The sequence below is a fragment of the Schistocerca piceifrons genome, chromosome 2 (assembly GCF_021461385.2).
Source record: "Schistocerca piceifrons isolate TAMUIC-IGC-003096 chromosome 2, iqSchPice1.1, whole genome shotgun sequence".
NCBI classification, from domain to species: domain Eukaryota; kingdom Metazoa; phylum Arthropoda; class Insecta; order Orthoptera; family Acrididae; genus Schistocerca; species Schistocerca piceifrons.
In genome coordinates, this window is record NC_060139.1 from 92,402,399 (window position 1) to 92,424,948 (window position 22,550).

At 44.0% G+C, this 22,550-nt stretch overlaps 42 non-coding genes across 42 annotated transcripts; 22 read left to right on the top strand and 20 right to left on the bottom strand.

The window, feature by feature from the left end:
* Positions 1-67: 67 nt before the first annotated feature.
* Trnay-gua lies at positions 68-156 on the bottom strand. Its single transcript is given in 2 exon segments — positions 68-103; positions 120-156. It is a non-coding gene; the product is annotated as a tRNA-Tyr (tRNA).
* A 248-nt stretch (positions 157-404) lies between these two features.
* Positions 405-476, top strand: Trnaq-cug. The gene has a single exon. It is a non-coding gene; the product is annotated as a tRNA-Gln (tRNA).
* Positions 477-834: 358 nt separating this feature from the next.
* On the bottom strand, positions 835-923 carry Trnay-gua. Its single transcript is given in 2 exon segments — positions 835-870; positions 887-923. It is a non-coding gene; the product is annotated as a tRNA-Tyr (tRNA).
* Positions 924-1,171: 248 nt separating this feature from the next.
* Positions 1,172-1,243, top strand: Trnaq-cug. Its single transcript has one exon. It is a non-coding gene; the product is annotated as a tRNA-Gln (tRNA).
* A 358-nt stretch (positions 1,244-1,601) lies between these two features.
* Positions 1,602-1,690, bottom strand: Trnay-gua. The gene is given in 2 exon segments: positions 1,602-1,637; positions 1,654-1,690. It is a non-coding gene; the product is annotated as a tRNA-Tyr (tRNA).
* Positions 1,691-1,938: 248 nt separating this feature from the next.
* On the top strand, positions 1,939-2,010 carry Trnaq-cug. The gene has a single exon. It is a non-coding gene; the product is annotated as a tRNA-Gln (tRNA).
* A 358-nt stretch (positions 2,011-2,368) lies between these two features.
* Positions 2,369-2,457, bottom strand: Trnay-gua. The gene is given in 2 exon segments: positions 2,369-2,404; positions 2,421-2,457. It is a non-coding gene; the product is annotated as a tRNA-Tyr (tRNA).
* A 248-nt stretch (positions 2,458-2,705) lies between these two features.
* Trnaq-cug lies at positions 2,706-2,777 on the top strand. Its single transcript has one exon. It is a non-coding gene; the product is annotated as a tRNA-Gln (tRNA).
* A 358-nt stretch (positions 2,778-3,135) lies between these two features.
* On the bottom strand, positions 3,136-3,224 carry Trnay-gua. The gene is given in 2 exon segments: positions 3,136-3,171; positions 3,188-3,224. It is a non-coding gene; the product is annotated as a tRNA-Tyr (tRNA).
* A 248-nt stretch (positions 3,225-3,472) lies between these two features.
* Trnaq-cug lies at positions 3,473-3,544 on the top strand. Its single transcript has one exon. It is a non-coding gene; the product is annotated as a tRNA-Gln (tRNA).
* Positions 3,545-4,206: 662 nt separating this feature from the next.
* Positions 4,207-4,278, top strand: Trnaq-cug. Its single transcript has one exon. It is a non-coding gene; the product is annotated as a tRNA-Gln (tRNA).
* Positions 4,279-4,636: 358 nt separating this feature from the next.
* Trnay-gua lies at positions 4,637-4,725 on the bottom strand. The gene is given in 2 exon segments: positions 4,637-4,672; positions 4,689-4,725. It is a non-coding gene; the product is annotated as a tRNA-Tyr (tRNA).
* A 248-nt stretch (positions 4,726-4,973) lies between these two features.
* Trnaq-cug lies at positions 4,974-5,045 on the top strand. The gene has a single exon. It is a non-coding gene; the product is annotated as a tRNA-Gln (tRNA).
* Positions 5,046-5,403: 358 nt separating this feature from the next.
* On the bottom strand, positions 5,404-5,492 carry Trnay-gua. The gene is given in 2 exon segments: positions 5,404-5,439; positions 5,456-5,492. It is a non-coding gene; the product is annotated as a tRNA-Tyr (tRNA).
* Positions 5,493-5,740: 248 nt separating this feature from the next.
* Trnaq-cug lies at positions 5,741-5,812 on the top strand. Its single transcript has one exon. It is a non-coding gene; the product is annotated as a tRNA-Gln (tRNA).
* A 358-nt stretch (positions 5,813-6,170) lies between these two features.
* On the bottom strand, positions 6,171-6,259 carry Trnay-gua. Its single transcript is given in 2 exon segments — positions 6,171-6,206; positions 6,223-6,259. It is a non-coding gene; the product is annotated as a tRNA-Tyr (tRNA).
* A 248-nt stretch (positions 6,260-6,507) lies between these two features.
* Trnaq-cug lies at positions 6,508-6,579 on the top strand. The gene has a single exon. It is a non-coding gene; the product is annotated as a tRNA-Gln (tRNA).
* A 358-nt stretch (positions 6,580-6,937) lies between these two features.
* On the bottom strand, positions 6,938-7,026 carry Trnay-gua. The gene is given in 2 exon segments: positions 6,938-6,973; positions 6,990-7,026. It is a non-coding gene; the product is annotated as a tRNA-Tyr (tRNA).
* Positions 7,027-7,274: 248 nt separating this feature from the next.
* On the top strand, positions 7,275-7,346 carry Trnaq-cug. The gene has a single exon. It is a non-coding gene; the product is annotated as a tRNA-Gln (tRNA).
* A 358-nt stretch (positions 7,347-7,704) lies between these two features.
* On the bottom strand, positions 7,705-7,793 carry Trnay-gua. Its single transcript is given in 2 exon segments — positions 7,705-7,740; positions 7,757-7,793. It is a non-coding gene; the product is annotated as a tRNA-Tyr (tRNA).
* A 248-nt stretch (positions 7,794-8,041) lies between these two features.
* Positions 8,042-8,113, top strand: Trnaq-cug. Its single transcript has one exon. It is a non-coding gene; the product is annotated as a tRNA-Gln (tRNA).
* A 358-nt stretch (positions 8,114-8,471) lies between these two features.
* On the bottom strand, positions 8,472-8,560 carry Trnay-gua. The gene is given in 2 exon segments: positions 8,472-8,507; positions 8,524-8,560. It is a non-coding gene; the product is annotated as a tRNA-Tyr (tRNA).
* Positions 8,561-8,808: 248 nt separating this feature from the next.
* Trnaq-cug lies at positions 8,809-8,880 on the top strand. Its single transcript has one exon. It is a non-coding gene; the product is annotated as a tRNA-Gln (tRNA).
* A 358-nt stretch (positions 8,881-9,238) lies between these two features.
* On the bottom strand, positions 9,239-9,327 carry Trnay-gua. Its single transcript is given in 2 exon segments — positions 9,239-9,274; positions 9,291-9,327. It is a non-coding gene; the product is annotated as a tRNA-Tyr (tRNA).
* Positions 9,328-9,575: 248 nt separating this feature from the next.
* On the top strand, positions 9,576-9,647 carry Trnaq-cug. The gene has a single exon. It is a non-coding gene; the product is annotated as a tRNA-Gln (tRNA).
* A 358-nt stretch (positions 9,648-10,005) lies between these two features.
* Trnay-gua lies at positions 10,006-10,094 on the bottom strand. The gene is given in 2 exon segments: positions 10,006-10,041; positions 10,058-10,094. It is a non-coding gene; the product is annotated as a tRNA-Tyr (tRNA).
* Positions 10,095-10,342: 248 nt separating this feature from the next.
* Trnaq-cug lies at positions 10,343-10,414 on the top strand. Its single transcript has one exon. It is a non-coding gene; the product is annotated as a tRNA-Gln (tRNA).
* Positions 10,415-10,772: 358 nt separating this feature from the next.
* On the bottom strand, positions 10,773-10,861 carry Trnay-gua. Its single transcript is given in 2 exon segments — positions 10,773-10,808; positions 10,825-10,861. It is a non-coding gene; the product is annotated as a tRNA-Tyr (tRNA).
* Positions 10,862-11,109: 248 nt separating this feature from the next.
* On the top strand, positions 11,110-11,181 carry Trnaq-cug. The gene has a single exon. It is a non-coding gene; the product is annotated as a tRNA-Gln (tRNA).
* A 695-nt stretch (positions 11,182-11,876) lies between these two features.
* On the top strand, positions 11,877-11,948 carry Trnaq-cug. Its single transcript has one exon. It is a non-coding gene; the product is annotated as a tRNA-Gln (tRNA).
* Positions 11,949-12,306: 358 nt separating this feature from the next.
* Positions 12,307-12,395, bottom strand: Trnay-gua. Its single transcript is given in 2 exon segments — positions 12,307-12,342; positions 12,359-12,395. It is a non-coding gene; the product is annotated as a tRNA-Tyr (tRNA).
* Positions 12,396-12,643: 248 nt separating this feature from the next.
* Trnaq-cug lies at positions 12,644-12,715 on the top strand. The gene has a single exon. It is a non-coding gene; the product is annotated as a tRNA-Gln (tRNA).
* Positions 12,716-13,073: 358 nt separating this feature from the next.
* Trnay-gua lies at positions 13,074-13,162 on the bottom strand. Its single transcript is given in 2 exon segments — positions 13,074-13,109; positions 13,126-13,162. It is a non-coding gene; the product is annotated as a tRNA-Tyr (tRNA).
* A 248-nt stretch (positions 13,163-13,410) lies between these two features.
* On the top strand, positions 13,411-13,482 carry Trnaq-cug. The gene has a single exon. It is a non-coding gene; the product is annotated as a tRNA-Gln (tRNA).
* Positions 13,483-13,840: 358 nt separating this feature from the next.
* On the bottom strand, positions 13,841-13,929 carry Trnay-gua. The gene is given in 2 exon segments: positions 13,841-13,876; positions 13,893-13,929. It is a non-coding gene; the product is annotated as a tRNA-Tyr (tRNA).
* A 6,038-nt stretch (positions 13,930-19,967) lies between these two features.
* Positions 19,968-20,039, top strand: Trnaq-cug. Its single transcript has one exon. It is a non-coding gene; the product is annotated as a tRNA-Gln (tRNA).
* Positions 20,040-20,397: 358 nt separating this feature from the next.
* On the bottom strand, positions 20,398-20,486 carry Trnay-gua. Its single transcript is given in 2 exon segments — positions 20,398-20,433; positions 20,450-20,486. It is a non-coding gene; the product is annotated as a tRNA-Tyr (tRNA).
* Positions 20,487-20,734: 248 nt separating this feature from the next.
* Trnaq-cug lies at positions 20,735-20,806 on the top strand. The gene has a single exon. It is a non-coding gene; the product is annotated as a tRNA-Gln (tRNA).
* A 358-nt stretch (positions 20,807-21,164) lies between these two features.
* Trnay-gua lies at positions 21,165-21,253 on the bottom strand. Its single transcript is given in 2 exon segments — positions 21,165-21,200; positions 21,217-21,253. It is a non-coding gene; the product is annotated as a tRNA-Tyr (tRNA).
* A 248-nt stretch (positions 21,254-21,501) lies between these two features.
* Positions 21,502-21,573, top strand: Trnaq-cug. The gene has a single exon. It is a non-coding gene; the product is annotated as a tRNA-Gln (tRNA).
* Positions 21,574-21,931: 358 nt separating this feature from the next.
* Trnay-gua lies at positions 21,932-22,020 on the bottom strand. Its single transcript is given in 2 exon segments — positions 21,932-21,967; positions 21,984-22,020. It is a non-coding gene; the product is annotated as a tRNA-Tyr (tRNA).
* A 248-nt stretch (positions 22,021-22,268) lies between these two features.
* On the top strand, positions 22,269-22,340 carry Trnaq-cug. The gene has a single exon. It is a non-coding gene; the product is annotated as a tRNA-Gln (tRNA).
* The last annotated feature ends 210 nt before the right edge of the window (positions 22,341-22,550 follow it).

Genomic DNA, 22,550 nt, shown 5'->3' on the forward strand with positions numbered 1-22,550 from the left:
ACATAGGGAGGTTCTGACCGAGTAGGCATGCTCTGGAGCCTCTTTGCTCCTGAGATTAGAAAAACAGTCCTCTGGGCCGGATTTGAACCAGCGACCTATGGATAACTGTGAATCTTCCACTACAGTCCACCGCTCTACCAACTGAGCTACCAGAGGCCCTGCATACTTTCTTATTCGTACTGATTGCTTTACGTCCGTCCCTGTCTTTCGTTTCCACACACTGCTACTCAGCGCTGCCATATAGACGCACAGGAAATGCAGTCATCGGCTGCAAGTGCAAACATTGCCCAGATTAAGTTTTATAATGCTCGATCGTGTCAATTATGTTAAAAAATGCAAGTAGGAAGTGTCTGAAGTACGTCAGAACACTGCTAAGTGTATTTACGAGTCCCATTCTCCTGTCTGGTTCCATGGTGTAACGGTTAGCACTCTGGACTCTGAATCCAGCGATCCGAGTTCGAATCTCGGTGGAACCTTCGTTTAGTCTAAATTTTCTGTAATAAGCGTTTCTCGCTGAGGAAGTAACAGCGATAGGCTCAGGGGTGTAGTTTCTACGTTTGTATTAAAAACGAGATGTCTATGAAACGGCTGAATATTGGTGCGACTATGTGACCTATATAGCACATTAAACGAGTAATGCCTGTAAGAGCAAGCAATTTTACTATAATTCGAAGAAATATCATTATCCTACGAAGGCTAAGAATCCCATGATTATCAACTAGCTACTAGAAGCTGAGCAAATGAATTTCCTTTAAAATAGGTTTAAAACATAGGGAGGTTCTGACCGAGTGGGCATGCTCTGGAGCCTCTTTGCTCCTGAGATTAGAAAAACAGTCCTCTGGGCCGGATTTGAACCAGCGACCTATGGATAACTGTGAATCTTCCACTACAGTCCACCGCTCTACCAACTGAGCTACCAGAGGCCCTGCATACTTTCTTATTCGTACTGATTGCTTTACGTCCGTCCCTGTCTTTCGTTTCCACACACTGCTACTCAGCGCTGCCATATAGACGCACAGGAAATGCAGTCATCGGCTGCAAGTGCAAACATTGCCCAGATTAAGTTTTATAATGCTCGATCGTGTCAATTATGTTAAAAAATGCAAGTAGGAAGTGTCTGAAGTACGTCAGAACACTGCTAAGTGTATTTACGAGTCCCATTCTCCTGTCTGGTTCCATGGTGTAACGGTTAGCACTCTGGACTCTGAATCCAGCGATCCGAGTTCGAATCTCGGTGGAACCTTCGTTTAGTCTAAATTTTCTGTAATAAGCGTTTCTCGCCGAGGAAGTAACAGCGATAGGCTCAGGGGTGTAGTTTCTACGTTTGTATTAAAAACGAGATGTCTATGAAACGGCTGAATATTGGTGCGACTATGTGACCTATATAGCACATTAAACGAGTAATGCCTGTAAGAGCAAGCAATTTTACTATAATTCGAAGAAATATCATTATCCTACGAAGGCTAAGAATCCCATGATTATCAACTAGCTACTAGAAGCTGAGCAAATGAATTTCCTTTAAAATAGGTTTAAAACATAGGGAGGTTCTGACCGAGTGGGCATGCTCTGGAGCCTCTTTGCTCCTGAGATTAGAAAAACAGTCCTCTGGGCCGGATTTGAACCAGCGACCTATGGATAACTGTGAATCTTCCACTACAGTCCACCGCTCTACCAACTGAGCTACCAGAGGCCCTGCATACTTTCTTATTCGTACTGATTGCTTTACGTCCGTCCCTGTCTTTCGTTTCCACACACTGCTACTCAGCGCTGCCATATAGACGCACAGGAAATGCAGTCATCGGCTGCAAGTGCAAACATTGCCCAGATTAAGTTTTATAATGCTCGATCGTGTCAATTATGTTAAAAAATGCAAGTAGGAAGTGTCTGAAGTACGTCAGAACACTGCTAAGTGTATTTACGAGTCCCATTCTCCTGTCTGGTTCCATGGTGTAACGGTTAGCACTCTGGACTCTGAATCCAGCGATCCGAGTTCGAATCTCGGTGGAACCTTCGTTTAGTCTAAATTTTCTGTAATAAGCGTTTCTCGCCGAGGAAGTAACATCGATAGGCTCAGGGGTGTAGTTTCTACGTTTGTATTAAAAACGAGATGTCTATGAAACGGCTGAATATTGGTGCGACTATGTGACCTATATAGCACATTAAACGAGTAATGCCTGTAAGAGCAAGCAATTTTACTATAATTCGAAGAAATATCATTATCCTACGAAGGCTAAGAATCCCATGATTATCAACTAGCTACTAGAAGCTGAGCAAATGAATTTCCTTTAAAATAGGTTTAAAACATAGGGAGGTTCTGACCGAGTGGGCATGCTCTGGAGCCTCTTTGCTCCTGAGATTAGAAAAACAGTCCTCTGGGCCGGATTTGAACCAGCGACCTATGGATAACTGTGAATCTTCCACTACAGTCCACCGCTCTACCAACTGAGCTACCAGAGGCCCTGCATACTTTCTTATTCGTACTGATTGCTTTACGTCCGTCCCTGTCTTTCGTTTCCACACACTGCTACTCAGCGCTGCCATATAGACGCACAGGAAATGCAGTCATCGGCTGCAAGTGCAAACATTGCCCAGATTAAGTTTTATAATGCTCGATCGTGTCAATTATGTTAAAAAATGCAAGTAGGAAGTGTCTGAAGTACGTCAGAACACTGCTAAGTGTATTTACGAGTCCCGTTCTCCTGTCTGGTTCCATGGTGTAACGGTTAGCACTCTGGACTCTGAATCCAGCGATCCGAGTTCGAATCTCGATGGAACCTTCGTTTAGTCTAAATTTTCTGTAATAAGCGTTTCTCGCCGAGGAAGTAACAGCGATAGGCTCAGGGGTGTAGTTTCTACGTTTGTATTAAAAACGAGATGTCTATGAAACGGCTGAATATTGGTGCGACTATGTGACCTATATAGCACATTAAACGAGTAATGCCTGTAAGAGCAAGCAATTTTACTATAATTCGAAGAAATATCATTATCCTACGAAGGCTAAGAATCCCATGATTATCAACTAGCTACTAGAAGCTGAGCAAATGAATTTCCTTTAAAATAGGTTTAAAACATAGGGAGGTTCTGACCGAGTGGGCATGCTCTGGAGCCTCTTTGCTCCTGAGATTAGAAAAACAGTCCTCTGGGCCGGATTTGAACCAGCGACCTATGGATAACTGTGAATCTTCCACTACAGTCCACCGCTCTACCAACTGAGCTACCAGAGGCCCTGCATACTTTCTTATTCGTACTGATTGCTTTACGTCCGTCCCTGTCTTTCGTTTCCACACACTGCTACTCAGCGCTGCCATATAGACGCACAGGAAATGCAGTCATCGGCTGCAAGTGCAAACATTGCCCAGATTAAGTTTTATAATGCTCGATCGTGTCAATTATGTTAAAAAATGCAAGTAGGAAGTGTCTGAAGTACGTCAGAACACTGCTAAGTGTATTTACGAGTCCCGTTCTCCTGTCTGGTTCCATGGTGTAACGGTTAGCACTCTGGACTCTGAATCCAGCGATCCGAGTTCGAATCTCGATGGAACCTTCGTTTAGTCTAAATTTTCTGTAATAAGCGTTTCTCGCCGAGGAAGTAACAGCGATAGGCTCAGGGGTGTAGTTTCTACGTTTGTATTAAAAACGAGATGTCTATGAAACGGCTGAATATTGGTGCGACTATGTGACCTATATAGCACATTAAACGAGTAATGCCTGTAAGAGCAAGCAATTTTACTATAATTCGAAGAAATATCATTATCCTACGAAGGCTAAGAATCCCATGATTATCAACTAGCTACTAGAAGCTGAGCAAATGAATTTCCTTTAAAATAGGTTTAAAACATAGGGAGGTTCTGACCGAGTGGGCATGCTCTGGAGCCTCTTTGCTCCTGAGATTAGAAAAACAGTCCAACTGTGAATCTTCCACTACAGTCCACCGCTCTACCAACTGAGCTACCAGAGGCCCTGCATACTTTCTTATTCGTACTGATTGCTTTACGTCCGTCCCTGTCTTTCGTTTCCACACACTGCTACTCAGCGCTGCCATATAGACGCACAGGAAATGCAGTCATCGGCTGCAAGTGCAAACATTGCCCAGATTAAGTTTTATAATGCTCGATCGTGTCAATTATGTTAAAAAATGCAAGTAGGAAGTGTCTGAAGTACGTCAGAACACTGCTAAGTGTATTTACGAGTCCCGTTCTCCTGTCTGGTTCCATGGTGTAACGGTTAGCACTCTGGACTCTGAATCCAGCGATCCGAGTTCGAATCTCGATGGAACCTTCGTTTAGTCTAAATTTTCTGTAATAAGCGTTTCTCGCCGAGGAAGTAACAGCGATAGGCTCAGGGGTGTAGTTTCTACGTTTGTATTAAAAACGAGATGTCTATGAAACGGCTGAATATTGGTGCGACTATGTGACCTATATAGCACATTAAACGAGTAATGCCTGTAAGAGCAAGCAATTTTACTATAATTCGAAGAAATATCATTATCCTACGAAGGCTAAGAATCCCATGATTATCAACTAGCTACTAGAAGCTGAGCAAATGAATTTCCTTTAAAATAGGTTTAAAACATAGGGAGGTTCTGACCGAGTGGGCATGCTCTGGAGCCTCTTTGCTCCTGAGATTAGAAAAACAGTCCTCTGGGCCGGATTTGAACCAGCGACCTATGGATAACTGTGAATCTTCCACTACAGTCCACCGCTCTACCAACTGAGCTACCAGAGGGCCTGCATACTTTCTTATTCGTACTGATTGCTTTACGTCCGTCCCTGTCTTTCGTTTCCACACACTGCTACTCAGCGCTGCCATATAGACGCACAGGAAATGCAGTCATCGGCTGCAAGTGCAAACATTGCCCAGATTAAGTTTTATAATGCTCGATCGTGTCAATTATGTTAAAAAATGCAAGTAGGAAGTGTCTGAAGTACGTCAGAACACTGCTAAGTGTATTTACGAGTCCCATTATCCTGTCTGGTTCCATGGTGTAACGGTTAGCACTCTGGACTCTGAATCCAGCGATCCGAGTTCGAATCTCGGTGGAACCTTCGTTTAGTCTAAATTTTCTGTAATAAGCGTTTCTCGCCGAGGAAGTAACAGCGATAGGCTCAGGGGTGTAGTTTCTACGTTTGTATTAAAAACGAGATGTCTATGAAACGGCTGAATATTGGTGCGACTATGTGACCTATATAGCACATTAAACGAGTAATGCCTGTAAGAGCAAGCAATTTTACTATAATTCGAAGAAATATCATTATCCTACGAAGGCTAAGAATCCCATGATTATCAACTAGCTACTAGAAGCTGAGCAAATGAATTTCCTTTAAAATAGGTTTAAAACATAGGGAGGTTCTGACCGAGTGGGCATGCTCTGGAGCCTCTTTGCTCCTGAGATTAGAAAAACAGTCCTCTGGGCCGGATTTGAACCAGCGACCTATGGATAACTGTGAATTTTCCACTACAGTCCACCGCTCTACCAACTGAGCTACCAGAGGCCCTGCATACTTTCTTATTCGTACTGATTGCTTTACGTCCGTCCCTGTCTTTCGTTTCCACACACTGCTACTCAGCGCTGCCATATAGACGCACAGGAAATGCAGTCATCGGCTGCAAGTGCAAACATTGCCCAGATTAAGTTTTATAATGCTCGATCGTGTCAATTATGTTAAAAAATGCAAGTAGGAAGTGTCTGAAGTACGTCAGAACACTGCTAAGTGTATTTACGAGTCCCATTCTCCTGTCTGGTTCCATGGTGTAACGGTTAGCACTCTGGACTCTGAATCCAGCGATCCGAGTTCGAATCTCGGTGGAACCTTCGTTTAGTCTAAATTTTCTGTAATAAGCGTTTCTCGCCGAGGAAGTAACAGCGATAGGCTCAGGGGTGTAGTTTCTACGTTTGTATTAAAAACGAGATGTCTATGAAACGGCTGAATATTGGTGCGACTATGTGACCTATATAGCACATTAAACGAGTAATGCCTGTAAGAGCAAGCAATTTTACTATAATTCGAAGAAATATCATTATCCTACGAAGGCTAAGAATCCCATGATTATCAACTAGCTACTAGAAGCTGAGCAAATGAATTTCCTTTAAAATAGGTTTAAAACATAGGGAGGTTCTGACCGAGTGGGCATGCTCTGGAGCCTCTTTGCTCCTGAGATTAGAAAAACAGTCCTCTGGGCCGGATTTGAACCAGCGACCTATGGATAACTGTGAATCTTCCACTACAGTCCACCGCTCTACCAACTGAGCTACCAGAGGCCCTGCATACTTTCTTATTCGTACTGATTGCTTTACGTCCGTCCCTGTCTTTCGTTTCCACACACTGCTACTCAGCGCTGCCATATAGACGCACAGGAAATGCAGTCATCGGCTGCAAGTGCAAACATTGCCCAGATTAAGTTTTATAATGCTCGATCGTGTCAATTATGTTAAAAAATGCAAGTAGGAAGTGTCTGAAGTACGTCAGAACACTGCTAAGTGTATTTACGAGTCCCATTCTCCTGTCTGGTTCCATGGTGTAACGGTTAGCACTCTGGACTCTGAATCCAGCGATCCGAGTTCGAATCTCGGTGGAACCTTCGTTTAGTCTAAATTTTCTGTAATAAGCGTTTCTCGCCGAGGAAGTAACAGCGATTGGCTCAGGGGTGTAGTTTCTACGTTTGTATTAAAAACGAGATGTCTATGAAACGGCTGAATATTGGTGCGACTATGTGACCTATATAGCACATTAACCGAGTAATGCCTGTAAGAGCAAGCAATTTTACTATAATTCGAAGAAATATCATTATCCTACGAAGGCTAAGAATCCCATGATTATCAACTAGCTACTAGAAGCTGAGCAAATGAATTTCCTTTAAAATAGGTTTAAAACATAGGGAGGTTCTGACCGAGTGGGCATGCTCTGGAGCCTCTTTGCTCCTGAGATTAGAAAAACAGTCCTCTGGGCCGGATTTGAACCAGCGACCTATGGATAACTGTGAATCTTCCACTACAGTCCACCGCTCTACCAACTGAGCTACCAGAGGCCCTGCATACTTTCTTATTCGTACTGATTGCTTTACGTCCGTCCCTGTCTTTCGTTTCCACACACTGCTACTCAGCGCTGCCATATAGACGCACAGGAAATGCAGTCATCGGCTGCAAGTGCAAACATTGCCCAGATTAAGTTTTATAATGCTCGATCGTGTCAATTATGTTAAAAAATGCAAGTAGGAAGTGTCTGAAGTACGTCAGAACACTGCTAAGTGTATTTACGAGTCCCATTCTCCTGTCTGGTTCCATGGTGTAACGGTTAGCACTCTGGACTCTGAATCCAGCGATCCGAGTTCGAATCTCGGTGGAACCTTCGTTTAGTCTAAATTTTCTGTAATAAGCGTTTCTCGCCGAGGAAGTAACAGCGATAGGCTCAGGGGTGTAGTTTCTACGTTTGTATTAAAAACGAGATGTCTATGAAACGGCTGAATATTGGTGCGACTATGTGACCTATATAGCACATTAAACGAGTAATGCCTGTAAGAGCAAGCAATTTTACTATAATTCGAAGAAATATCATTATCCTACGAAGGCTAAGAATCCCATGATTATCAACTAGCTACTAGAAGCTGAGCAAATGAATTTCCTTTAAAATAGGTTTAAAACATAGGGAGGTTCTGACCGAGTGGGCATGCTCTGGAGCCTCTTTGCTCCTGAGATTAGAAAAACAGTCCTCTGGGCCGGATTTGAACCAGCGACCTATGGATAACTGTGAATCTTCCACTACAGTCCACCGCTCTACCAACTGAGCTACCAGAGGCCCTGCATACTTTCTTATTCGTACTGATTGCTTTACGTCCGTCCCTGTCTTTCGTTTCCACACACTGCTACTCAGCGCTGCCATATAGACGCACAGGAAATGCAGTCATCGGCTGCAAGTGCAAACATTGCCCAGATTAAGTTTTATAATGCTCGATCGTGTCAATTATGTTAAAAAATGCAAGTAGGAAGTGTCTGAAGTACGTCAGAACACTGCTAAGTGTATTTACGAGTCCCATTCTCCTGTCTGGTTCCATGGTGTAACGGTTAGCACTCTGGACTCTGAATCCAGCGATCCGAGTTCGAATCTCGGTGGAACCTTCGTTTAGTCTAAATTTTCTGTAATAAGCGTTTCTCGCCGAGGAAGTAACAGCGATAGGCTCAGGGGTGTAGTTTCTACGTTTGTATTAAAAACGAGATGTCTATGAAACGGCTGAATATTGGTGCGACTATGTGACCTATATAGCACATTAAACGAGTAATGCCTGTAAGAGCAAGCAATTTTACTATAATTCGAAGAAATATCATTATCCTACGAAGGCTAAGAATCCCATGATTATCAACTAGCTACTAGAAGCTGAGCAAATGAATTTCCTTTAAAATAGGTTTAAAACATAGGGAGGTTCTGACCGAGTGGGCATGCTCTGGAGCCTCTTTGCTCCTGAGATTAGAAAAACAGTCCTCTGGGCCGGATTTGAACCAGCGACCTATGGATAACTGTGAATCTTCCACTACAGTCCACCGCTCTACCAACTGAGCTACCAGAGGGCCTGCATACTTTCTTATTCGTACTGATTGCTTTACGTCCGTCCCTGTCTTTCGTTTCCACACACTGCTACTCAGCGCTGCCATATAGACGCACAGGAAATGCAGTCATCGGCTGCAAGTGCAAACATTGCCCAGATTAAGTTTTATAATGCTCGATCGTGTCAATTATGTTAAAAAATGCAAGTAGGAAGTGTCTGAAGTACGTCAGAACACTGCTAAGTGTATTTACGAGTCCCATTCTCCTGTCTGGTTCCATGGTGTAACGGTTAGCACTCTGGACTCTGAATCCAGCGATCCGAGTTCGAATCTCGGTGGAACCTTCGTTTAGTCTAAATTTTCTGTAATAAGCGTTTCTCGCCGAGGAAGTAACAGCGATAGGCTCAGGGGTGTAGTTTCTACGTTTGTATTAAAAACGAGATGTCTATGAAACGGCTGAATATTGGTGCGACTACGTGACCTATATAGCACATTAAACGAGTAATGCCTGTAAGAGCAAGCAATTTTACTATAATTCGAAGAAATATCATTATCCTACGAAGGCTAAGAATCCCATGATTATCAACTAGCTACTAGAAGCTGAGCAAATGAATTTCCTTTAAAATAGGTTTAAAACATAGGGAGGTTCTGACCGAGTGGGCATGCTCTGGAGCCTCTTTGCTCCTGAGATTAGAAAAACAGTCCTCTGGGCCGGATTTGAACCAGCGACCTGTGGATAACTGTGAATCTTCCACTACAGTCCACCGCTCTACCAACTGAGCTACCAGAGGCCCTGCATACTTTCTTATTCGTACTGATTGCTTTACGTCCGTCCCTGTCTTTCGTTTCCACACACTGCTACTCAGCGCTGCCATATAGACGCACAGGAAATGCAGTCATCGGCTGCAAGTGCAAACATTGCCCAGATTAAGTTTTATAATGCTCGATCGTGTCAATTATGTTAAAAAATGCAAGTAGGAAGTGTCTGAAGTACGTCAGAACACTGCTAAGTGTATTTACGAGTCCCATTCTCCTGTCTGGTTCCATGGTGTAACGGTTAGCACTCTGGACTCTGAATCCAGCGATCCGAGTTCGAATCTCGGTGGAACCTTCGTTTAGTCTAAATTTTCTGTAATAAGCGTTTCTCGCCGAGGAAGTAACAGCGATAGGCTCAGGGGTGTAGTTTCTACGTTTGTATTAAAAACGAGATGTCTATGAAACGGCTGAATATTGGTGCGACTATGTGACCTATATAGCACATTAAACGAGTAATGCCTGTAAGAGCAAGCAATTTTACTATAATTCGAAGAAATATCATTATCCTACGAAGGCTAAGAATCCCATGATTATCAACTAGCTACTAGAAGCTGAGCAAATGAATTTCCTTTAAAATAGGTTTAAAACATAGGGAGGTTCTGACCGAGTGGGCATGCTCTGGAGCCTCTTTGCTCCTGAGATTAGAAAAACAGTCCTCTGGGCCGGATTTGAACCAGCGACCTATGGATAACTGTGAATCTTCCACTACAGTCCACCGCTCTACCAACTGAGCTACCAGAGGGCCTGCATACTTTCTTATTCGTACTGATTGCTTTACGTCCGTCCCTGTCTTTCGTTTCCACACACTGCTACTCAGCGCTGCCATATAGACGCACAGGAAATGCAGTCATCGGCTGCAAGTGCAAACATTGCCCAGATTAAGTTTTATAATGCTCGATCGTGTCAATTATGTTAAAAAATGCAAGTAGGAAGTGTCTGAAGTACGTCAGAACACTGCTAAGTGTATTTACGAGTCCCATTCTCCTGTCTGGTTCCATGGTGTAACGGTTAGCACTCTGGACTCTGAATCCAGCGATCCGAGTTCGAATCTCGGTGGAACCTTCGTTTAGTCTAAATTTTCTGTAATAAGCGTTTCTCGCCGAGGAAGTAACAGCGATAGGCTCAGGGGTGTAGTTTCTACGTTTGTATTAAAAACGAGATGTCTATGAAACGGCTGAATATTGGTGCGACTATGTGACCTATATAGCACATTAAACGAGTAATGCCTGTAAGAGCAAGCAATTTTACTATAATTCGAAGAAATATCATTATCCTACGAAGGCTAAGAATCCCATGATTATCAACTAGCTACTAGAAGCTGAGCAAATGAATTTCCTTTAAAATAGGTTTAAAACATAGGGAGGTTCTGACCGAGTGGGCATGCTCTGGAGCCTCTTTGCTCCTGAGATTAGAAAAACAGTCCTCTGGGCCGGATTTGAACCAGCGACCTATGGATAACTGTGAATCTTCCACTACAGTCCACCGCTCTACCAACTGAGCTACCAGAGGCCCTGCATACTTTCTTATTCGTACTGATTGCTTTACGTCCGTCCCTGTCTTTCGTTTCCACACACTGCTACTCAGCGCTGCCATATAGACGCACAGGAAATGCAGTCATCGGCTGCAAGTGCAAACATTGCCCAGATTAAGTTTTATAATGCTCGATCGTGTCAATTATGTTAAAAAATGCAAGTAGGAAGTGTCTGAAGTACGTCAGAACACTGCTAAGTGTATTTACGAGTCCCATTCTCCTGTCTGGTTCCATGGTGTAACGGTTAGCACTCTGGACTCTGAATCCCGCGATCCGAGTTCGAATCTCGGTGGAACCTTCGTTTAGTCTAAATTTTCTGTAATAAGCGTTTCTCGCCGAGGAAGTAACAGCGATAGGCTCAGGGGTGTAGTTTCTACGTTTGTATTAAAAACGAGATGTCTATGAAACGGCTGAATATTGGTGCGACTATGTGACCTATATAGCACATTAAACGAGTAATGCCTGTAAGAGCAAGCAATTTTACTATAATTCGAAGAAATATCATTATCCTACGAAGGCTAAGAATCCCATGATTATCAACTAGCTACTAGAAGCTGAGCAAATGAATTTCCTTTAAAATAGGTTTAAAACATAGGGAGGTTCTGACCGAGTGGGCATGCTCTGGAGCCTCTTTGCTCCTGAGATTAGAAAAACAGTCCTCTGCGCCGGATTTGAAATAGCGACCTATGGATAACTGTGAATCTTCCACTACAGTCCACCGCTCTACCAACTGAGCTACCAGAGTCCTTGCATACTTTCTTATTCGTACTGATTGCTTTACGTCCGTCCCTGTCTTTCGTTTCCACACACTGCTACTCAGCGCTGCCATATAGACGCACAGGAAATGCAGTCATCGGCTGCAAGTGCAAACATTGCCCAGATTAAGTTTTATAATGCTCGATCGTGTCAATTATGTTAAAAAATGCAAGTAGGAAGTGTCTGAAGTACGTCAGAACACTGCTAAGTGTATTTACGAGTCCCATTCTCCTGTCTGGTTCCATGGTGTAACGGTTAGCACTCTGGACTCTGAATCCAGCGATCCGAGTTCGAATCTCGGTGGAACCTTCGTTTAGTCTAAATTTTCTGTAATAAGCGTTTCTCGCCGAGGAAGTAACAGCGATAGGCTCAGGGGTGTAGTTTCTACGTTTGTATTAAAAACGAGATGTCTATGAAACGGCTGAATATTGGTGCGACTATGTGACCTATATAGCACATTAAACGAGTAATGCCTGTAAGAGCAAGCAATTTTACTATAATTCGAAGAAATATCATTATCCTACGAAGGCTAAGAATCCCATGATTATCAACTAGCTACTAGAAGCTGAGCAAATGAATTTCCTTTAAAATAGGTTTAAAACATAGGGAGGTTCTGACCGAGTGGGCATGCTCTGGAGCCTCTTTGCTCCTGAGATTAGAAAAACAGTCCTCTGGGCCGGATTTGAACCAGCGACCTATGGATAACTGTGAATCTTCCACTACAGTCCACCGCTCTACCAACTGAGCTACCAGAGGCCCTGCATACTTTCTTATTCGTACTGATTGCTTTACGTCCGTCCCTGTCTTTCGTTTCCACACACTGCTACTCAGCGCTGCCATATAGACGCACAGGAAATGCAGTCATCGGCTGCAAGTGCAAACATTGCCCAGATTAAGTTTTATAATGCTCGATCGTGTCAATTATGTTAAAAAATGCAAGTAGGAAGTGTCTGAAGTACGTCAGAACACTGCTAAGTGTATTTACGAGTCCCATTCTCCTGTCTGGTTCCATGGTGTAACGGTTAGCACTCTGGACTCTGAATCCAGCGATCCGAGTTCGAATCTCGGTGGAACCTTCGTTTAGTCTAAATTTTCTGTAATAAGCGTTTCTCGCCGAGGAAGTAACAGCGATAGGCTCAGGGGTGTAGTTTCTACGTTTGTATTAAAAACGAGATGTCTATGAAACGGCTGAATATTGGTGCGACTATGTGACCTATATAGCACATTAAACGAGTAATGCCTGTAAGAGCAAGCAATTTTACTATAATTCGAAGAAATATCATTATCCTACGAAGGCTAAGAATCCCATGATTATCAACTAGCTACTAGAAGCTGAGCAAATGAATTTCCTTTAAAATAGGTTTAAAACATAGGGAGGTTCTGACCGAGTGGGCATGCTCTGGAGCCTCTTTGCTCCTGAGATTAGAAAAACAGTCCTCTGGGCCGGATTTGAACCAGCGACCTATGGATAACTGTGAATCTTCCACTACAGTCCACCGCTCTACCAACTGAGCTACCAGAGGCCCTGCATACTTTCTTATTCGTACTGATTGCTTTACGTCCGTCCCTGTCTTTCGTTTCCACACACTGCTACTCAGCGCTGCCATATAGACGCACAGGAAATGCAGTCATCGGCTGCAAGTGCAAACATTGCCCAGATTAAGTTTTATAATGCTCGATCGTGTCAATTATGTTAAAAAATGCAAGTAGGAAGTGTCTGAAGTACGTCAGAACACTGCTAAGTGTATTTACGAGTCCCATTCTCCTGTCTGGTTCCATGGTGTAACGGTTAGCACTCTGGACTCTGAATCCAGCGATCCGAGTTCGAATCTCGGTGGAACCTTCGTTTAGTCTAAATTTTCTGTAATAAGCGTTTCTCGCCGAGGAAGTAACAGCGATAGGCTCAGGGGTGTAGTTTCTACGTTTGTATTAAAAACGAGATGTCTATGAAACGGCTGAATATTGGTGCGACTATGTGACCTATATAGCACATTAAACGAGTAATGCCTGTAAGAGCAAGCAATTTTACTATAATTCGAAGAAATATCATTATCCTACGAAGGCTAAGAATCCCATGATTATCAACTAGCTACTAGAAGCTGAGCAAATGAATTTCCTTTAAAATAGGTTTAAAACATAGGGAGGTTCTGACCGAGTGGGCATGCTCTGGAGCCTCTTTGCTCCTGAGATTAGAAAAACAGTCCTCTGGGCCGGATTTGAACCAGCGACCTATGGATAACTGTGAATCTTCCACTACAGTCCACCGCTCTACCAACTGAGCTACCAGAGGCCCTGCATACTTTCTTATTCGTACTGATTGCTTTACGTCCGTCCCTGTCTTTCGTTTCCACACACTGCTACTCAGCGCTGCCATATAGACGCCCAGGAAATGCAGTCATCGGCTGCAAGTGCAAACATTGCCCAGATTAAGTTTTATAATGCTCGATCGTGTCAATTATGTTAAAAAATGCAAGTAGGAAGTGTCTGAAGTACGTCAGAACACTGCTAAGTGTATTTACGAGTCCCATTCTCCTGTCTGGTTCCATGGTGCAGTTCCGCTTTAGACGCCGTGCAGTGTGGACGTGCTGCTTTTTTTTTTTTTTTTTAATGATAACCAGCGCTCTGCCACTGAGCTTTTTTTTTTTTTTTTTTTTTTTTTTAGTCAGACGCCTTAACCACTTTTTTTTTTCTACGCCTTAACCACTTTTTTGTTTTATTTTTTAGAAAAATCAACAAACTAAAACAGTCTTCTTTGCTGGTCTCTCATAGCTTCTGGTGAAAATTAGAAAAAAATTGCTCCGAGGCTAACACAAGAATTGTTCTCAGTTTCCGGTGTACTGGAGTGGAGTCTGTGAGTGGTGGTAGTTAGGGGGGTGTGGGAGGCAGGACACGAGACAGAAGCAGTGGGGCCTCTTCGCGGCACTACTGGAGTCCCGCGGCCTGGGCCCACCCCTTTAGACGCATATATCTTACCCTATACCCATTCTATTAAATATTATTTTAAGCATATTGCCGAAAATGTTGCCATGATTGGGATAGCTGCAGGTTTTCGCGAATTCGATTTCCATAAACATCTTGAATTCCAAGGGATCGTCACCACCAAGTTTATTAAAAACATAGCTGGAATAGTTGCCCAGCAACCACATAACTACGTTATTTTTCGCCGGTGGATAAAATCGCACGTCGGGTCGAGACAACATAGTTGAAGGGATGTTGGCGGGTGTAGTCCTGGTAACAATGGCTATTTTTTCTCTCAGCCAGCCCCAATTTCGTGCACGTTCGCCGCAGGTATAACGGTGCAGAACTGTATCCACCAGTTGACAGCTATGGCAGAGAGTTGTATCACTGAGTCCGATTTTATGTAGCCTCTCATTGGTGCCAATCACATCATTGATTGCCTTGTACCATGCAGTTCGAGAGGCTGAAGTAAGGACACTGGAGCTGACATTACGCCATACTATATCCCAGTTGACGCCACTGTACTTCGTAACAATTGGATTCGGTCCTTCGTGTTGTCGCCAGTATGCCAATATTGCTGGAGCCGCTAAATGTCGAGAATGTAAGAGTTCTTGACCGATGTAGCTGCGTGCAAAGTAATAATCTCGGATGTGTTTGAGCTTGTAACTGATGGTCTGAATGTTCAGCGGGGGGTCAAGACTCTGCGGCCTGACGGCAGTGAATAATTGCGCCGTAATGCTCGATGGGTAATTGTTAATGATAGAGACCGTCCGTGTAACATAGAGAGCTGCTGCCTTTTTCTTGACGTCGACTAAGCCCATCCCTCCGTTTAGGGGGTGGAGTGTTGCAGTTTTGGCAGATACGCGAAAAATTTCCCCGCGCCAAATAAAATTTGTTATCTTCGACATAATATTTCTAGCAATTACTGCAGGGAGCGGCAGAAGCTGCGCCATGTAATACGCCTTTGATAAAATACAGGCGTTGATAAGTTGAATACGATCAAATTGGTTGAGGCTACGATGGTAATTATCAATTAGGGCACCATTTATTTTACGTGCTACATCCCGCCAGTTAGCCGCTATCATCTTTAGAGAGGACGCCGTCAACATGATCCCCAGAGCCTTGTGTACGCTGACTTGTGTAGCATAATCAACACGCAAATGCTGGAGGCCACAGAGGTTCAGAAATTTGCTTTTTTGTTCATTTAACTGCGCCCCTGACGCCAGACAGTATTTCCGAAGTTCAGCCGCTAATACGGTGACATCATCGACATTGCGAATCACCACACCCACATCGTCGGCATAGGCTCCGATTACACTTTTTACCCCAGAAATTGTAATCCCAGTGAGTTTCGTCTGCAACTGTTGTAACAGAGGTTCAAGGGAGAGTACAAAAAGCAACATGGACAAGGGGCTCCCTTGTGGAACCCCTCTGTTGATTTGTATTGGTCGCGTCAGTTGTGAGTTGACAGAAAGTTTTGCCGTGATTCCCATGGCCACGTTTTTAATCACGTCAATCGTGTTCCGAGAGAAACCCAATCTTTGCATAGTCTCGAGGAGGTACGCGTGATTTACGAGATCAAAAGCTTTAAAAAAATCGAGAAAAATCAGCCCACATTTCATATTACTAGCGTTCGTTAAAGCAATGACATCTCTGTAAAAAGCAGCCGTTTGCAGAATTGTTCGTCTAAAGGCACATGTCTGCTGGTGGCCAATGATTTTAGCAGTGAGTGGCATGAGTCTCACGTTAATTGCGCGAGCCACGATCTTATAATCAGAGTTTAATAACGATATGGGTCGGAAATTGGTGATAGTTTTAGTACCTCTGTTTTTAGGGAGAAGCACAATTTTACATTCCTTAAAGACGAGTGGGACAGACGTTCCTTGCAAGACTTCGTTCACGACTTGAGTAATTTTGTCCCCGATGATGTGCCAATAGTGCTTGTAAAATTCAACTGGTAAGCCATCAGGGCCAGGGGATTTCTTAAGTGGCGAACTGCAGACAACCTCCAAAACATCTTTATTACTGAAGGCTAGCGAGATGGAGTCATTTTCTTCCCTTGTTACGGTAGATGAAAAGGCGCTAAACAGTCCATCAGAGCAGTCGTCGTGTAGAGCCGCTGATGCGTAGGTGTTGACAAAATAGTCGTGCAGAGCGTTGACAATCTCTCGCTGAGTGTCAATCGTTCTTCCATCCTCGAGTTTCAGGGCATCAATAAAAGTCCGCCTCCTGTTCTTTGTATGTTTGACGAGGTGGTACAGAGCGGCTGCTTCATCATCTCTGACCGACGTCACTTTAGATTTTATCTTAAGGCCGTCCAGTTGCATCCTCTTCAGACTGATTAATTTTGCCTTTATTTTCCGAATGTCGTCGATTCTGGTGGTCGTCGCGTCTGCACGATCATACAGGTCCCGTAAGATTGTGTAATAAAATTCCATCGTCTTTTTTATCTCCGCCGCCCTTTCAATCCCGAAGTACATGATGACATTTCGCAGTTTCGGCTTTGCCAGCAGAGTCCACCACTCTATAGTGCTACGAAATTTGTTAGTAGCGCGCAAGCACTGCTCCCAAGCTCGACGCACCCCCTCCTCCAGCTCAACATCCGTTAACAAAGACACATTCAGGTTCCATTGATTTTTATACCATCGTGTGGGTTGTGGAAGTAATTTCAGGCACGCGATGACACCACTGTGATCGGAGAAACTGGAGGGGATCGTCTCTACTTTTAATAAATCATTCTCGAAAACGTCGGAAACATAAATCCTGTCGATTCTGCTACAGGAATTCGCGACGATGTGAGTGAAGCGTACCAACGTCGGGTACCGAATTTCCCACGCATCTTTAAGTTTGAGGCCGGTCACTAGGCGCTTTAATTCAGACGAATAATTAAAATTTGGGGACTGATCTTTCCGGGATAAGACACAATTAAAATCACCACCAATGATAAGGTGTCGGGGATTTTTCCTAAATAAATAAAGTATATGTTCCCGAAAAAATGTAGCTCGTTCTGCTCTATAGGTATTGCCAGAAGGTGCGTACAAGTTGATGATGGTGACGCCGTAAACGGTGATCCCCACCCCTCTACCCGATTCCAATTTGTCAATCTCAGTAACTGGAATCCCTTCTCTAATTAAGATTGCGGTCCCCACGGTCGTTTCTGGGGAAAAATTCGTAATTCCGACAAACCCAGGAAGAGTAAAAAGTGGCATGGACACCTCCTGCAAAAGTGCTATATCAGTGCCTGACTCATACAGATATTGTTTTAATGCATTCAGTTTCACTTCTGATCTGATTTTATTAATATTGAGGGTCGTGATCGTATAGGCCTGTGACATAATAAGAGGACGTCTGAGAGAAAGAGGGATCAACTGCTTTTAATTGTCCACATCTTCATGCCATTCCATCTTAGTAGCGGCCGCGGAATTCGTGTCTGGAACGTCACTGAGTTGTTCTCTTGCGTCTTTGTTTTTACTCTTTTTCCGAACAGCATTAACATTGGGCGGCACTCGGATCCTGTGACGGACACTGTGTAGCACCGCTGCAGTCGGAGGCGTGGGAGGGTCTTGGGTGATGTCAAGCTTCTCTCCTGACAAATCTTGCGCCGGGAACGGATGCGCCGAACCCTCTGGCGAGCGATCAGCTGAGCCACCACTGTCACTATCAGCTTGTTTGGCAATACTCGCTGCCCGAAGCTGTTTGTTGTCACTGACAGTCCCGGGCTGCTGTGTTTGTATACCGTCGCGGAGTTGTTGACATTCGTGTTGTTCTGAGGCCAGGGCCGGAGCGGCTGCCACGTGTTGTGTACCTTCCGCGCTTGGAGACATTGTTTGTATATCATCACAGCGAGCCTCTATGTGTGTACTTCCAGCAGACACGTGCGCCACACCTACTTGCTGGCCTTCCTGAGTGTGCTTTTGCGGAAGTTCTGAGACATGAGCCTGTGGTGACTGAACGGCATCTACGGAAGTATCGGCGCTTGAATTTGCGGGAGAAGAATCGGCCACAATCGCTGAACCGGTTATAACTTTGGCGTCCGAAGCGGTTCCCCGGGCGTCCGGTTCCGCGGTCTCGTGCGTACTGAATGTGTCATCATCAGAGTCACGGCTTTCACAAGTTCGACGCCTCTTATTAGTCGTGGCATCGACTCTCGCCGGTGGCTTAGCACCATTATCTCTCCTAACCAGAGCCGGAAACTCTTCAGGGCGAATTTCTTTTAGCTCTTCCGAAGGTACGTCAGAACTAGGGACCTCACGCTCTATCATAGGTTTATCGGCCACTACATCTGCCAACGTAAGCCGTTTACGCTGCTGCAGCGAATTCTTTAGCACAAACATTCGCCTGGGGCAGTCCTGACGCAAGTGACCACTTTCATTACAGATATGGCATGTGGGAGGTTGGCCACTGTAAGTAACGTGAGCCCTATAGTCACAAACGGTAATATGGGACGGTATATTCTGCTTTATATGCATTTCTACAGATCGGACGCCACTGTAACACTGTAACCTGTGCTGGTTCGACCACCGTTCGTTTCGAATCTGCTTGATATCCCCGAATTTAGACAGAACCTCCTTCAGATAACAATTTTCCACTTCAGGGGGTAAGTGAAAGATACGCACATTGGTATACTCTACGTCGGCATTGGAAATGAGCACAGTACTTACAGACTCGTCCCGGTGCCGAAAAACAGCTCTCCCTCCGTGTGTCGTCATAATCTTTTCCAGTAACACAGGATTCAGCAATTTTACAAAGAAACAATATTGCTCGGTATCATAATACGCAGTGTGCACTTGATCAGAGGTAATCCCAATAACATCCACAATACAATCATGTATTTCCAAGGAACTAGGCTGCACATAACGGGTAGACTTGTCGAAATCAAAACGGAGAGTACACTTTCGCGGAAATAACCTGGACATTGCAAACAATAGCTAGCGGTTGAACCGCTAGAATAACACAAAAACGAAAATCAAACTCGAGATAAATATACACAAAATCAGAACACGTCACGGTCAAAGAGAAAGTTAAGTTGTAATCACGACTTGTAAACACGTGTCGGAGCGGAGCACTTAATACGTCCGATCAGCACGGTGTCTCAGGCGCGACTCAGTTGAGCTACCAGAGGCCCTGCATACTTTCTTATTCGTACTGATTGCTTTACGTCCGTCCCTGTCTTTCGTTTCCACACACTGCTACTCAGCGCTGCCATATAGACGCACAGGAAATGCAGTCATCGGCTGCAAGTGCAAACATTGCCCAGATTAAGTTTTATAATGCTCGATCGTGTCAATTATGTTAAAAAATGCAAGTAGGAAGTGTCTGAAGTACGTCAGAACACTGCTAAGTGTATTTACGAGTCCCATTCTCCTGTCTGGTTCCATGGTGTAACGGTTAGCACTCTGGACTCTGAATCCAGCGATCCGAGTTCGAATCTCGGTGGAACCTTCGTTTAGTCTAAATTTTCTGTAATAAGCGTTTCTCGCCGAGGAAGTAACAGCGATAGGCTCAGGGGTGTAGTTTCTACGTTTGTATTAAAAACGAGATGTCTATGAAACGGCTGAATATTGGTGCGACTATGTGACCTATATAGCACATTAAACGAGTAATGCCTGTAAGAGCAAGCAATTTTACTATAATTCGAAGAAATATCATTATCCTACGAAGGCTAAGAATCCCATGATTATCAACTAGCTACTAGAAGCTGAGCAAATGAATTTCCTTTAAAATAGGTTTAAAACATAGGGAGGTTCTGACCGAGTGGGCATGCTCTGGAGCCTCTTTGCTCCTGAGATTAGAAAAACAGTCCTCTGGGCCGGATTTGAACCAGCGACCTATGGATAACTGTGAATCTTCCACTACAGTCCAACGCTCTACCAACTGAGCTACCAGAGGCCCTGCACACTTTCTTATTCGTACTGATTGCTTTACGTCCGTCCCTGTCTTTCGTTTCCACACACTGCTACTCAGCGCTGCCATATAGACGCACAGGAAATGCAGTCATCGGCTGCAAGTGCAAACATTGCCCAGATTAAGTTTTATAATGCTCGATCGTGTCAATTATGTTAAAAAATGCAAGTAGGAAGTGTCTGAAGTACGTCAGAACACTGCTAAGTGTATTTACGAGTCCCATTCTCCTGTCTGGTTCCATGGTGTAACGGTTAGCACTCTGGACTCTGAATCCAGCGATCCGAGTTCGAATCTCGGTGGAACCTTCGTTTAGTCTAAATTTTCTGTAATAAGCGTTTCTCGCCGAGGAAGTAACAGCGATAGGCTCAGGGGTGTAGTTTCTACGTTTGTATTAAAAACGAGATGTCTATGAAACGGCTGAATATTGGTGCGACTATGTGACCTATATAGCACATTAAACGAGTAATGCCTGTAAGAGCAAGCAATTTTACTATAATTCGAAGAAATATCATTATCCTACGAAGGCTAAGAATCCCATGATTATCAACTAGCTACTAGAAGCTGAGCAAATGAATTTCCTTTAAAATAGGTTTAAAACATAGGGAGGTTCTGACCGAGTGGGCATGCTCTGGAGCCTCTTTGCTCCTGAGATTAGAAAAACAGTCCTCTGGGCCGGATTTGAACCAGCGACCTATGGATAACTGTGAATCTTCCACTACAGTCCACCGCTCTACCAACTGAGCTACCAGAGGCCCTGCATACTTTCTTATTCGTACTGATTGCTTTACGTCCGTCCCTGTCTTTCGTTTCCACACACTGCTACTCAGCGCTGCCATATAGACGCACAGGAAATGCAGTCATCGGCTGCAAGTGCAAACATTGCCCAGATTAAGTTTTATAATGCTCGATCGTGTCAATTATGTTAAAAAATGCAAGTAGGAAGTGTCTGAAGTACGTCAGAACACTGCTAAGTGTATTTACGAGTCCCATTCTCCTGTCTGGTTCCATGGTGTAACGGTTAGCACTCTGGACTCTGAATCCAGCGATCCGAGTTCGAATCTCGGTGGAACCTTCGTTTAGTCTAAATTTTCTGTAATAAGCGTTTCTCGCCGAGGAAGTAACAGCGATAGGCTCAGGGGTGTAGTTTCTACGTTTGTATTAAAAACGAGATGTCTATGAAACGGCTGAATATTGGTGCGACTATGTGACCTATATAGCACATTAAACGAGTAATGCCTGTAAGAGCAAGCAATTTTACTATAATTCGAAGAAATATCATTATCCTACGAAGGCTAAGAATCCCATGATTATCAACTAGCTACTAGAAGCTGAGCAAACGAATTTCCTTTAAAATAGGTTTAAAACATAGGGAGGTTCTGACCGAGTGGGCATGCTCTGGAGCCTCTTTGCTCCTGAGATTAGAAAAACAGTCCTCTGGGCCGGATTTGAACCAGCGACCTATGGATAACTGTGAATCTTCCACTACAGTCCACCGCTCTACCAACTGAGCTACCAGAGGCCCTGCATACTTTCTTATTCGTACTGATTGCTTTACGTCCGTCCCTGTCTTTCGTTTCCACACACTGCTACTCAGCGCTGCCATATAGACGCACAGGAAATGCAGTCATCGGCTGCAAGTGCAAACATTGCCCAGATTAAGTGTTATAATGCTCGATCGTGTCAATTATGTTAAAAAATGCAAGTAGGAAGTGTCTGAAGTACGTCAGAACACTGCTAAGTGTATTTACGAGTCCCATTCTCCTGTCTGGTTCCATGGTGTAACGGTTAGCACTCTGGACTCTGAATCCAGCGATCCGAGTTCGAATCTCGGTGGAACCTTCGTTTAGTCTAAATTTTCTGTAATAAGCGTTTCTCGCCGAGGAAGTAACAGCGATAGGCTCAGGGGTGTAGTTTCTACGTTTGTATTAAAAACGAGATGTCTATGAAACGGCTGAATATTGGTGCGACTATGTGACCTATATAGCACATTAAACGAGTAATGCCTGTAAGAGCAAGCAATTTTACTATAATTCGAAGAAATATCATTAT